Source organism: Mustela nivalis (assembly GCF_964662115.1).
Source record: "Mustela nivalis genome assembly, chromosome: 1".
Lineage (NCBI taxonomy): Eukaryota > Metazoa > Chordata > Mammalia > Carnivora > Mustelidae > Mustela > Mustela nivalis.
The window spans coordinates 187209700-187223432 of record NC_139020.1 but is presented as its reverse complement, the minus strand read 5'-3'; the positions used below and the strand labels follow the sequence as shown (position 1 = coordinate 187223432).

The window sequence follows — 13733 nt, the reverse complement described above, 5'->3', positions numbered from 1 at the left end:
CACCTGGGTTTGCAACACAAATTCTACTGTGTGATCATAAAACACCTCCAGAATAAAATTTAATATAAAGGAGGGGGCACCTGGGTGCTCAGCTGATTGTGTCTGACTCTTGATTTCTGATCAGGTCATGATCTCTCTCTCTCTCTCTCAAATAGAAAAATAAATAAAATCTTTTTAAAAAAAAAAAGATAAAAAATTTAATATAAAGGAGGATGTGATAATTTAAAGGCTGTGTCTTTTCATCCATAAAACTATAACAATTTAAAAACTTTCATCTCTTTATTACACAGGTACACTTAATTATCACATTTAAAAACACAGAAAAAAATTTAAAAAGAACAATTTTCAACAAACTCTATGTATTCTAGTGATTGAACAAGAAATTATAGAGTTTTAAGGAGAGCAACCAAAGGTAACTCTGAGAACAAAAGATTTGCAAGAAGCATACTATAAAGAATGACTTCTTCTATCTATTTGCTTAACTTTTTTTCTAACCTTTTCTTTTTCCTTTTTTTTTTTTCTTTCTGTCAGAAAAAAGAAATACTAAGCTTGGGGAGACATTTTAGACAGAACAAAGTGATATGATGCTTCTTGTTAATTTGCTCAAGAGATGACAGCCAGTAGCTTTCCTTCATTATATCAATAGTGAAGCATACCAGGAATGATCTTAGACTTCCCCTGGACGCCATGAGACTTAAGCCAAGAAGATCTCAAAAGCCTTTACAAGACAAACTGGGAAGAGGAAAAGTATTAGATATTGGTAAGTATTCAAGCCACCAGGGAAAAGCATTATAAAGAGAATAATTATCTGACCTAACAACGTTTTCCTCTGGTTATCAACCTCACTCTTCTGGATGTTCAAATTTGTTTTATTTGATCAAAGGGAGCCAAAGAAGTCTGTAAAGCACATGATTTAAAGAGTCTCCAAATTTCATCCGAATTGATTTTTTCCTCTATTATATGATTTCCCCACCCTTTAACACTCTTTTTTGAGGACATCCCTACTGCTATATAACCTCAAGTAATTCAAGCATCAGTTTGGCTGTTGATAGACAATGAGATGAAGCTAACACTCACCAATGTCTAAATTATTAGTAATAGCTCCTTAACAGGAACAGGGCTTGGTAGCCAGCCTGGAACTATTTTAAAACCCAAATCAAGATGTCTTAGCATGATCCCCTTCATAATATGAAAATAGATCTACATAGTACTTTATTAAACATATGGGTACTTCCTTAATAAATCAGAACTAATCTCATCTTTCTGATGGACTTCAAGGGAAAATCTAGAACCCACCCTCTTCATTTATTTCTGAGGCAGCCCATAATAAATAGGTGGATGTTATTCTCGCACTAAAGTCGGACATTTAGCTACACTCACCAAAAACTGGCAAAAAGGTTATATTGCGTTCCAACCTAGGGAGGAACAAAAGAGTGGGCCACGAAATAAAGAGTTACGTTTTGGAGAGAACCTTTGTTGGTTGTCACCCCTGTGTACCCTCTAAGCCTTGTTCCTTTTTAATAGGACCTCAGACTTCTCAGGCATAAGGTTTGTCTGTGATTAAATTCTCCCTAGAGTCCAAGGGTAGGCTCTGACTGGTTTTTGTCAACCAGTGTTTCCTTCTAGCCAGAGTGGATGGCTTTTTGGAGGAATTCTGAGAAAGAAGAATCCTCTCTTTTCTGTGGGAGCTCCTCCCAAAATTCTTTCTCTTGTCACCCCTCTTCCTGATGCCAACGTTTGGTGTTCATAAAAGACACCAATCTTTCAATGAAACTGATGTTAGGGAAGACATTATGGAGAAACAAAAAGAAAAGGCTCCTAGTGAAATGGTTGAGCCTCTGGACCAATCTATACCTGAAACCTAACATCCCACTGCACATTGCAGTTAAATAAGCTGGTAACTTCCCTTATTATTTAAACTACTCTAAATGGATTATCTGCCACTTATAACCAAATGTTTATAAATAAAAGATACTTGTAACCTAGTCAGTTATGAATGGAGGCTGGAATGAAATTAGAAGATAAACATCATTTAAAAATGATGTTTAAATACATCATTTAAAAATTATCCAGATTATCAGAGAGTCACAGCTTAGACAGAGTAGGGCATCTTACTTGACAAGAAAATATAGGCTGGTGTTTAGTAAAGTTGAATCCATTACAATGAAAAAATTTTAACATGAACATGTAGAGAAGTCTATTATTGCTGATAGAGTGGCAGATTTTGTTAAAACACTTCAGTTCACCGTGGGAAACAGAGCTGAGGCTAATACCTCCGTCCATCCCTATGCATAGACTGTGAAGAAAAAAAGAGCCAGTGCATAATTTCCTCCATCGTCTCCATGGTAATTTGCAAAGTCTCCATCACGAAATGTTTAATCTAAGAACACTATTTTTCTTTGCTTTGTTTTGTGTTTTAGTAGAAAGATGATACAGAAATATTCTTTGGACATCTCAGATAAAACAAAGACTGGGGGGGTGTATTTCTTTTTTGTTGTTTGGCATTCTGGTTTTGTTTCTCTCGGTTTTTTTGTTTTGTTTTGTTTCCATTTTTCCGTTTTCCTATTAAACACTACTAAGAAGTAGCACATTTAGAAGTTTCCTTGGTGTGTTGTATGCTTCTCAGTTTGGCCAGTATCCACCACCTTTCCCCTTCCCCCCACTATCCACGTGGCTACAAACTAGGCTCCTGGCAGCCTTGATTACTTAATAGGTCCCTGCCCACTGGATTCAGTTCATTGACCAAGGATGGATGTCTATTCTATGAAGCCAAGCATTTTCTTCTCTAAAAATGTCAATTTGGAACCAAGAGAGTGGCAAGTTAATTTGTTCCCTGAAGCTGGGATTGAGTGGCCATTCTTAACCATGGAGACTGGAAAGTTAAGAAACTGAGCCTGCAGTGACAGAGAATTCAAAAACCAACAGTGACAGAGTGCTTACTAAGTCACAGGCACTGTGATCTGCCCTTCACCCCCGTTACTGCTTTATGTCAGAACCACCTATGATAGGTGGTGATGGTGGTTCTTGTTCTGATAGTTATTTTATAGATGAGCACAATGAGGGGTTAAGTAAATTGTTCAAGAACAGAGGGCTCACATCAGAGCAAAGACTCCAACAATCTGTTTGACAATCTGTCTTCAGAGCATTTGCTCCAAATCTCCAAAGCCCATCCCCGCTGCCGTTCGGTGCCTAAGGTTGTCCCTCTTGGAAACCTGAAAAACTACCTGGTATTTCAGTCATAAAGTTTCCCTTTTCTTCTTAGTTTTAGTTGGTTTCTGTTCTTACAACCAAAAATGTCTTAAGGAGCACATTAGTGACAATCAGGAATCAACCTTTATAGCTCCCAGGAACTCAATAAGCAGTGAGTAGATAGATAAATAAGCAAACGAATGTCTCATTACCACAAAACTCTCTCTGCAGCGGGCTATTGGGCATCCTAATTCCTGGATAACTTCAGACTCGGATTCTCTGCGAAACGCCTCTCATTTGTGCCCTGTACACAGCAGATGCTCCATCCGTGGGCATTTTGGTAGTAGGTGGATAATTTCCTGGAAACAAAGCAAGTTCTTCGTGTTCTTGAGAGGTACCACAGACAATACCCTCCTCTGCAGTCTTGGCATTTCGAATGCCAGATGTAGGACTCGATAAGTAGTTAGAATCGGGGGGCGGGGGGTGGGGGTGGAATGGTGCACTGGGGTTGAATTTTTGAAAAACAAACTGTATCACTTATGGCAAGGTTAACTCAAGGCTGAGAAGTGAGTTTTGGAGTTAAGCAAATCTGAACTTGAAACCCCCACCCCCAACCAAACCTCTGTTGACTCTACCTCTATTGGCTTTCACACTGGGAAATTTTCTTAATGTTTCTAAGTTTTATAAACTTTTAAAATACTACTTTGGGGATTGAAAAAGTATCCCAATACTAGGACAGAAAGAGAAATAACAGCCATATTTTCCTCAGAATTAATTGCCATTACAGCTTGGCTTATTTGCCTCTACCTTCTGTGTTTGTTGTAGGCTAATTAATTTAAGAAAAAAAAAATCACACAACGCTGTTCTTAAAAATTATATGCGTTCAATATAAAGGATCCAAACAATGCAGAAAAATAAGAGGGAAGCTTGTTTTAATCATGCCAAATTCTCCCATCCAGGACTTCCTATTATAGATGTCAGGTGGCTATTATCACAGAATTTTTTCAAGGTATGTGCAGAGAGAAGGTCGTCTACTTAGGTAAACAAAGTGTTGGATAAATAGGTTAGATAGATGGGTAGAAAAGCTTTAGTAAAATCAGATATTTTAAAAATCAGATAGCTTTTTAAAAAAATCAGGTGGCTTTTACTAACGATTCACAGACCTGTACCCCTGGGCCTAATAATACATTATATGTTAATAAAAAATTTTTTAAAAATCAGGTAGCTTTTAAATAAAAGATTAAATTTAGTTTTATTTGACTATAATAGAAAAAACCCAAAGTGTATCATTCTTGAATGCTTTAAGATCTAATTTTCTTATATTAAGACCCTCGAGTTTTAGCTGATGTATATACAAGTATCCCCAGCTCCCCCTTACATCCACATATCCTAAATTTCAGATCATCCCATGCTTGTTTGTTTGTCTTAATTGGGGTAAAATATCTATACCATAAAATTCATCATTTTAACCATTTTAAAGTCTACAATTCAGTATCATTTGGCACATTCAGTGTTTTACAAACACCACCTCTATCTAGTTCCAGAACATTCTTATCACCTCTGATGGAAATTAAACATGCACTCTCTCCTCCCTCCTTCCTCCCATCCCTGACAACCATTAGTCATCTTCCTGCCTCTATTAATTTGTCTATTATAGACATTTCATACAATCAAATCCTAGACTATGTGGCCTTTTGTGTCTGGCTTCCTTCATTTAGCATAGTGTGTTTGAGGTTCATTGGTGTTATAACACGTATCAGCCCTTCACCCCTTCTGGTGGCTGAATACTGTTCCCCTATATTGCTATCCCACAGTTTGTTCATCCAGTTACCTGTGGAGGGACATTTGGGCTGTTTCCACATTTTGGTTATTGAGAGGAATGTTGATATGGATGTTCACGTACAAACTGTTATGGGGAGACCAGTTTTCAATTCCTTGGGGTACATACTTAAGAGCGGAATTGCTAGATCACGTGGTAATTCAGTTTTAATTTTTGGAGAAGGTACTGAACTGTCACTTTACATCCCTGTTTTAATTTTCATCACTCACTCCACATCTTTAAAGGATTCCTTTTGAAAGAGGTTAAAAAACCCTAAAGCCAGTTCCAATACCTTTCCAACCATATTCTGTCAGTTGCTTTCTATTTTACTTGAACAGCTCAGTCAGTCATTTAGGCAATTCTTACATAAATGCATAACCTAGAACCACTACCAATTGATCAAACAGGAAACAGAAATTAAACATTTTGTCCTCCTTGCTTTAAGACTCCACTCATCTCTTGTTGACTTAGGCCATCTTGCTAACTTGGAAAACCCTACTGGTTTCCCTAGTCTCTGATGGCTACTTGTTTGTGTTTTTTGGTTTGTTTGTTTTTTTTTTAAGATTTTATTTATTTGTTCATTTGAGTAAGAGAGAGAGAGAGAGCACAAGCAGGGGCAGCAGCAGAGGGAGAGGGAGAAGCAGGTTCCCCACTGAGCATGGACCCCAATGCAGGGCTGGATCCCAGGATCCCCAGATCATGACCCTAGCTGAAGGCAGACGCTTAACCTACTGAGCCATCCAGACGCCCTGACTACTTAGGTTTAAGACCCAGGTCAGACCCATTCTCCATGATTGTTCCAGTTCCTATGAACTCCAAGAGCCAACTTATTGTCTGTGCCCCATAGTTTGTGCTTACCTTGTATTGCTTACTATTGTGACTTCTGTTTATATGTATACATATTCTCTCCAGGATAAAGGGTACAAAGCACACATGCTTGAATGGACAGAAAGTGGGTCATAGAAGTCAGAGCAGGGGGGCACCTGGGTGGCTCAGTGGGTTAAAGCCTCTGCCTTCAGCTCAGGTCATGGTCCCAGGGTCCTGGGATCAAGCCCCATGTCAGGCTCTCTGCTCAGTGGGGAGCCTGCTTCCCCCTCTCTCTCTGCCTGCTTCTCTCCCTGCCTATGATCTCTGTCTGTCAAATAAATAAATAAAATCTTAAAAAAAAAAAAAAAAAGTCAGAGCCGGCTTAAGTTCACGCTTTATTTAGCTGTGAACTCCAAGGTCTACATCCATTTCCCCTCCTGTGGAATGAGGGGCGGGAATTTGAGGGGTAGAACACAGATATCATAGGCTGGTCATGATGATTAGAGATAATGACTATAAAGCATATAGGAGGTCACTGGTAAATTGTAAAAATACAGTCTAATCATCATGGGTATCTTGTATCTCCCTGTGTCACTGACAAGCAAAGTACATAGTAGGCCTTCAGAAAATGTTAGCAAATTGTTGTTTTCATTCTGTCAGCTTTGGGTGAAATGTGAGCACCAGGCAGAACCTCTTCCTTTTTTGTTATTTGTTAGTATTCTGTGTGTATTCATTTTCCCATCTATTTACACTCACCTCTTCCCAAAAAAGTTGAGGGGACATATTCTCTTGTCTAGATGGCTCCTTCCCCAAAAATCCCATCAAAATGGTCATGGACACAGGAAAGTGCCAGAAAGCCTACTTTACAGTCCTATCCCTAAATAGATAATAATTCAATTGGACAAATATTAGCTCGCATTTACTAAGTGATCACTATGTGCCAGGCTCTGACTTTGCATTTTGCATTGTTCCCCCTGAAACCCTCACCATAACCCTATGATTTGAGAGACACAATTATCACTCTTCTCAGGTGAGGAAACCGAGGCACAGGGAAGACACACAGCTTCTCAACAAGTGGCGGACATGGAATTTGAACATGCTGTCCAACTAATGCCAAGTCCATGCTCTTAAATCATACACTATATACTCTCCCTCTAGTCCTTGGCTGAACCTTCCAGAAGGAGCAAGTTTTAAATCACATAGAATTTCACTTTATTAAGCACCTACGAAAGTGAGTAAAAAAGCTTCTGAGAAACTGGTTTAAATCTATTAACAAGGAAAAGGTGAAATGAAATGCCATCAGCATTACTATACCCAACTCCTGAGTTTCACCAGAAGTTAGGTGACACAGGTCAAATCACATTATCCCCAAATAAATAACAAATAAGTAACAGCTTTCAGCCCCAACGTATTTTAACATTAATAAAACCTGATATGATCATGTAGCCTTTCAATCATTAAACCAATGTTCCTGAAACACTACTCTGTGCTGGGCACTGTGCTGATTACATGATACTTTTGAATGTTGAAAGAGGATTTATTGCACACGTTTAACTGTTAGATGTGTTGTATGTTTCAGGAAGAACACTGAAGGTGCTTTGTCCTTCTGAATAGACCTGGTAATTAGCTACTAGAAATGAGGTTAAAGAGGAACTTGGGTTTGTAATAAAAGCTCTATTGGTTTCTCCATCAATATTACTATAATTTGAGTAATTCTTATCACTTTTCTAATGTGAAAATTAAATGTTGGCTAAGCCTAAGAATTTCAAGTGCTTAAAAAAAAAATAAAATCGGGGCACCTGGGTGGCTCAGTGGGTTAAAGCCTCTGCCTTCAGCTCAGGTCATGATCCCAGAGTCCTGGGATCCAGCCCCGCATTGGGCTCTCTGCTCCGCAGGGAACCTGCTTCCTCCCCTCTCTCTCTCTCTCTCTCTCTGCCTGCCTCTCTGCCTACTTGTGATTTCTCTCTCTTTTAAATAAATAAATAGAATCAAGATGGAGCAATTCAAGCATGCTAGCAGAATGAGACCACACATCCTGCCCGTGTTTATACTCTAGCTGTGGGAGGCAGAATAATGACGCACACCCACTCCCTCAAAGATGTCCTCATGCCAGTCCCTGGAACCTGGGAAAATGTTACCCTATGTGGCAATGGGGACTTTGCAGATGTGATTAAGTATCTTAAGAGGGAGAGATTGTCCTGGATTATTCAGGTGGCCCCAAAGTAATTAGAAGTGTCTTTACTAAGAGGGAAGCAGGCAGGACAAAAAGAAAAATGAAAGAAACAGGTTGAGGTGTTACAGGGTCAAGGATGTATGTGACTTCTACAAACTGGAAAGGCAAGGAAACAGATTCTCCGTCCCCAGAGTCCTGGAAGGAATGCAGCCCAGTCAACACCTGGTTGTTAAGCCCACTGATGATGGGTCTCCAAAAAGTATTGTTTTCGGCCACTGAACTTATGGTAATTTTTAGAGCAATAGTAATAAAGCGGCAGACAGAACTTTTTAAATCATAGGATGGTCAGATAGTAAATTACCTCTGAATATCAGATCTGACATCATTTAAAAAGAGAACAGGAGGTATCTTTTCCTACTATTCTTTTTTTTTTTTTTAAGATTTTGTTTATTTATTTGACAGAGAGAGATCACAGTAGACAGAGAGGCAGGCAGAGAGAGGGAGAGAGGGAAGCAGGCTCCCCGCTGAGCAGAGAGCCCGACGCAGAACTCGATCCCAGGACCCCAAGATCATGACCCGAGCCAAAGGCAGCGGCTTAACCCACTGAGCCACCCAGGTGCCCCTCCTACTATTCTTTTTAAAATCTCAAGGAAACTAAGCATATTCCCTTTATGGAAGGCAAAGGGAAAAAAGAAGGCAGAATGGCACACCATGCAATCTGACCTTATGGAAAGGTCAGGCCATCTTTTATAAAAATGGAGAAAATGCAAATTCAAAGGACTGTTATAAGTATAATCCACAGGAAATCTACACAAACCCATGCTATGTGATTCAGTTTCAACACAAAAATCACATTCAAAGAAATAACAACCAGAGAGAGAAAATCATGAGTCAGAGAATCTCGATTCAAACTTCCAAGAAAATTATAAAGGGGAACATTCATTCTTAATAATTCCTCGGGGCACCTGGGTGGCTCAGTCAGTGAAGCATCCGACCTTGATTTTGCTCAGGTCATGATCTCAGGGTTGAGATTGAGCCCCAAGTAGGGCTCCGTACTGCTGAGTGTGGAGCCTACTTGGGATTCTCTCTCTCCCTCTTCCCTGTCCCTCCCCTTTGCTCTCTAAAGTAAACTTATAAAAAAAATAATAATTTCTCAAAATCCTTTTGGGGCTTCTCTCTTATTCTGTCTGTAGCAGTAGCTCCAAAAAATTCTCTCTCTACCATCCAACACTGTCTATAACATCCAGCTCTGTCACCTCCCTAGCCCTGCTTCTTTCTCCCCTCCCAACCTCCACCATGAACATGTATATCTGTGACTCTCAAGCAGGGGCTGCTAAACATCCTACAATGCATAGGCCAGCCCCCAAAACAAAGAACTTTTTGGCACTAAGTATCAAGGTGCCAGATATGTAGATGAACTGAGTCTCTCCATCTTCATTTTCATTTAGGAACACCTGAATCCTGTACAATAAGGGTAGCTCCTTGACTAAAGCATCAGCAAGTCTCCCTCTTTCGGAACCAGGGGAGGAAAACACTTGCAATGTCTCAACATTCAATATATTGTTTCATCTCCGTCCCATAAGATAATGTATACAAAGTGTCCTGTATGGCTGCAAAAACCATGGAAGCTAATGGGTGTTCAAAAACATATCGGATCCCATCTCTTTTCCCAGAAGGGAATGAAGAATCCAATTTATTTGTAATATGGTATCCTCAAGATAATAACATCTCTGCCTACTGTGTCCTCCCACTGCAGAGCGGCCTCAAATTTTTGAATATTTAAATTATAGAAATTGTTCACCTGCTATAAGAGAGAGTAATGCATTCCCCAGGAGAATTGGGTTTTAGAAATAAGAACATCAGAAAAACAGCAAAGAGGATTATTGAAACCCAGTGTTCAGCTGTGGAATATTGAAAGTTCCAATTAATGTTTCAGTGTTTAAAATAAACAGATTTTTTTCTTTTTTTACTAAGTAGCATTCACAATGTGTAAGAAAGAAAATGACTTCTACCTGTTTTTCAAAAAGATCTCATTTTTATTATGATGACTATGAAGGCCCTTGCACTGAAATATAAACTATATATATTGAATATATAGACTTGAAATATTGAAAATCTTATATATATAACTTCAATTTATATATGTGCTTTTTGGAAACTGTGGTAAAATACCCAGATCATAAAAATTTACCACTTTAACCATCTTTTTAAATTATTATTATTTGAGAGAGAGAGAGAATGAGAGCAAGCATGAGAGCAGGATGGCAGAGAGAGAAGCAGATTCCCTGCTGAGCAGGGAGCCTGTTGCGGGACTTGATCCCCGGCCTCCAGGATCATGACCTGAGTGGAAGGCAGTCACTCAACCAACTGAACCACCCAAGGGCCCCCATTTTAACCATCTTTTTAAAGATTTTATATATTCATTTTAGAGTGAGAGAGAGCACACGTGAGCAGGAGTTGGGTTGGGGGGCAGGCAGAGCTAGAGGGAGAAGCAGGCTTCCCACTGAGCAGGGAACCCGATGATACAATGAGGGGTTCGATCCCAGGACCCTGGGATCATGACCTGAGCTGAAGGCAGAGCCGTTAACCCATTGAGCCACCCAGCCGACTCCATTTTAACCACTTTCAAGTGCACAGTTCAATGGCATCAAGTATATGCCCACTGCTATGCAATCATCACCATCTCCAGAACTTTTTCCATCTTACAAAACTGAAACTCTACCTAAGAAAGAGTAACTCCTCATTTCCCTTTCCCTCCAGCCCCTGGCAACCACCATTCTACTTTTTGTCTCTCTAAATCCGACTGCTCCAGGTACCTCATATAAATTGCATCATACAGTATTTGTCATTTTATGACTGGCTTATTTCATTTAGCATAATATCCTCAAGGTTCACCCACATTCTATCATGTGATAAGATTTCCTTCTTTTTGGGAACCCTCCTACACTGTTGGTGGGAATACAAGCTGGTGCAACCACTCTGGAAAACAACATGGAGGTTCCTCAAAATGTTGAAAATAGAACTACCCTATGACCCAGCAAATGCACTACTGGGTATTTACCCTAAAGATACAAATGTAGTGATCCAAAGGGGCACGTGCACCCGAATGTTTATAGCAGCAATGTCTACAATAGCCAAACTATGGAAAGAACCTAGATGTCCATCAACAGATGAATGGATAAAGAAGAGGTAGTATATATACACAATGGAATACTATGCAGCCATCAAAAGAAATGAAATCTTGCCATTTACGATGACGTGGATGGAACTAGAGGGTACCATGCTTAGCGAAATAAGTCAAGCAGAGAAAGACAACTATCATATGATATCCCTGATATGAGGAAGTGGAGATGCAACATGGGGATTAAGGGGGTAAGAGAAGAATCAATGAAACAAGATGGGATTGGGAGGGAGACAAACCATAAGTGACTCTTAATCTCACAAAACAAACTGAGGGTTGCTGGGGGGAGGGGGGTTTGGAAAAGGGGGGTGGGGCTATGGACATTGCGGAGGGTATTGCTATGGTGAGTGCTGTGAAGTGTGTAAACCTGGTGATTCACAGACCTGTACCCCTGGGGATAAAAATATATGTTTATAAAAAATAAATAAATAAAAGATTTCCTTCTTTTTAAAGACTGAACGATATGCCATTGTGCCTATATATAACATTTTGTTAAACCATTCATTCATCCATGGACACTCTGGCTTGCACCTTTAGCCTATAAAAATAATGCTACAGTAGCCATGGGAATAGCATCTGTGCTTTTAATGCTCAAGTCATGGTGATTGAAGAACTCATGTTCTTTAATGTACATGAGATTTCTACATGTTTCACATGAAATTCATTTACTTCTGCAGGCCTCTGAAAACATTGCAGTAAGTTGAGCTTTCTAAAGCAAAATTCAGTAAAACAACAACAAAAGATGACATGATTATAGTGAAGCCAAGATTATCTATACAGTTTTATAAGGGTTGAAGGCATGGTGCTCTGGTGTAAGCAACTCTGGGCAAGTAACTTAATGTTCCAATAATAGTTTTTATCATTTATGGAGTACTTACTAGGCACCAGATATTGTGATAAGCACTTGACCCATATTAACTCATGAAATGATCATAATGACACTATGAGAGGTATACCATTATTATTTCCATTTAGCATCTTAGTATCTAGCAGTTCAGCATATATACTAGAACCACATTGCCTAGTTTCAAATCCTAGCTTCTCTACCTACTAGCAATGGGGCTTTGGTCAAATTATTTAACTGTGAATTAATCTCCTTGTGAAGAATAGTGATACTATCCACTTCACAGTACTGACATGAAGATTGAGAGGATGTACCTGAACTTTCATTTCAGGGCTTTTCATATGGTTAGTGCTCCATAAATGTTACATGGTAATATTTGTATCTATTTCTTACTCAAAAAAATCCAGGTACATTTTTCCCCATTCTTGGGAGACAGAGTCATGTCTGGAGAGTAAGTACAGAATTTGCAACTAATGCTAATATTAAGCTAAGGTACACATAATTAAGAAATGCTATGATTCTTGGGGTCCCTAGGTGACTCAGTGGGTCAAGGGACTGACTTTGATTTCGCCTCAGGTCCTGATCTCGGAGTCCTGGGATAGAAGACCACATTGGACTCCAAGCTCAGTGTGGAGTCTGCTGGATTCTCTCCCTCTCCCTCCGACCCTCCCCCCAATCATGCACTCTCTCACTCTCTCTAAAATAAATAAAATCTTTTTTAAAAAAATGCTGTGATTCTTAAAATTGAGGTTTGTATCAAGCACCAATCATCAAAGCTGTATCAATCCTATTTTTTGGACTGCTCTTTACCTTTGGGTCCAACCTAACAAGACTATGCTTAGGTCAGTTCTCTCAACTCTGTTCAATGGACAGGAAGCATCTGCCCACTATATGACAAGTGTGCAAGGTAAAAATCTTTGCACTGGATTTATTCTACTGAGTAAGCTGTTATTTGAAAAAAGCAAAACAAAACAAAAGCCTAATTCTTCCAATAAGAAATCCCTAAGTGGCTTCTGTACAGAGTTGACTTTGGTTAAATATATCTCCTGTTTCCTATCTCTTCACCATTATGAATGAAACAGCTAACAACTGAAGTTTTGTTCGTGCACAAAGTCCATGACAGATGGATTTGGCCCCTTTCTGACTTCTAGGTTTTTCTCATTCCTAGGCTTTTGCATGTGCCATTTCATCCACCTGACATATCCCTCCTTCCCAATGGAACTATCACCCTCCTTCAAGGCCCAGTTCAAATATTATATTCCTCCATGAAGTCTTGTAGTGTCTACCAACTGTAAGTTTCTTTTGCCCTTCAGTCAACAGTGTTAACTCAAGGGTGTCTGGGTGGCTCAGTCCATTAAGCCTCTGCCTTCAGCTCAGGTCATGGTCCCAGTATCCTGGGATGGAGCACCATGTCAGGCTCCCTGTGTGGTGGGGAGTCTGCTTCTCCCTCTCCCTCTTCCCTTCCACATGTTTGTGTTCTGCCTGTCTGTCTCTCTTTCTCTCAAGTAAGTATAAAAAAATTCATACATTTCCATTGATCCTTATCACATACTTCTTTGCTTTATTTGCATACATATGTCTAGGAACCTTATCTTTTTCACACCTGGAATCTTCATATCACTGAACACAGCATGTTACTGATGTCTAGCAAACATTGACTGGTTGGATGCTCCCTATAGACTACACCATAAACCTGTAGCTGCTACCTGTGAGATTGACT

General features: G+C 39.5%; 1 long non-coding RNA gene across 1 annotated transcript; it reads left to right on the top strand.

Annotated features, from left to right (window-relative positions):
* Positions 1 to 287: 287 nt before the first annotated feature.
* On the top strand, positions 288 to 12696 carry LOC309842971. Its single transcript, XR_014299881.1, has 4 exons — positions 288 to 412; positions 532 to 760; positions 3421 to 3583; positions 12590 to 12696. It is a non-coding gene; the product is annotated as an uncharacterized lncRNA (long non-coding RNA).
* Positions 12697 to 13733: the final 1037 nt, after the last annotated feature.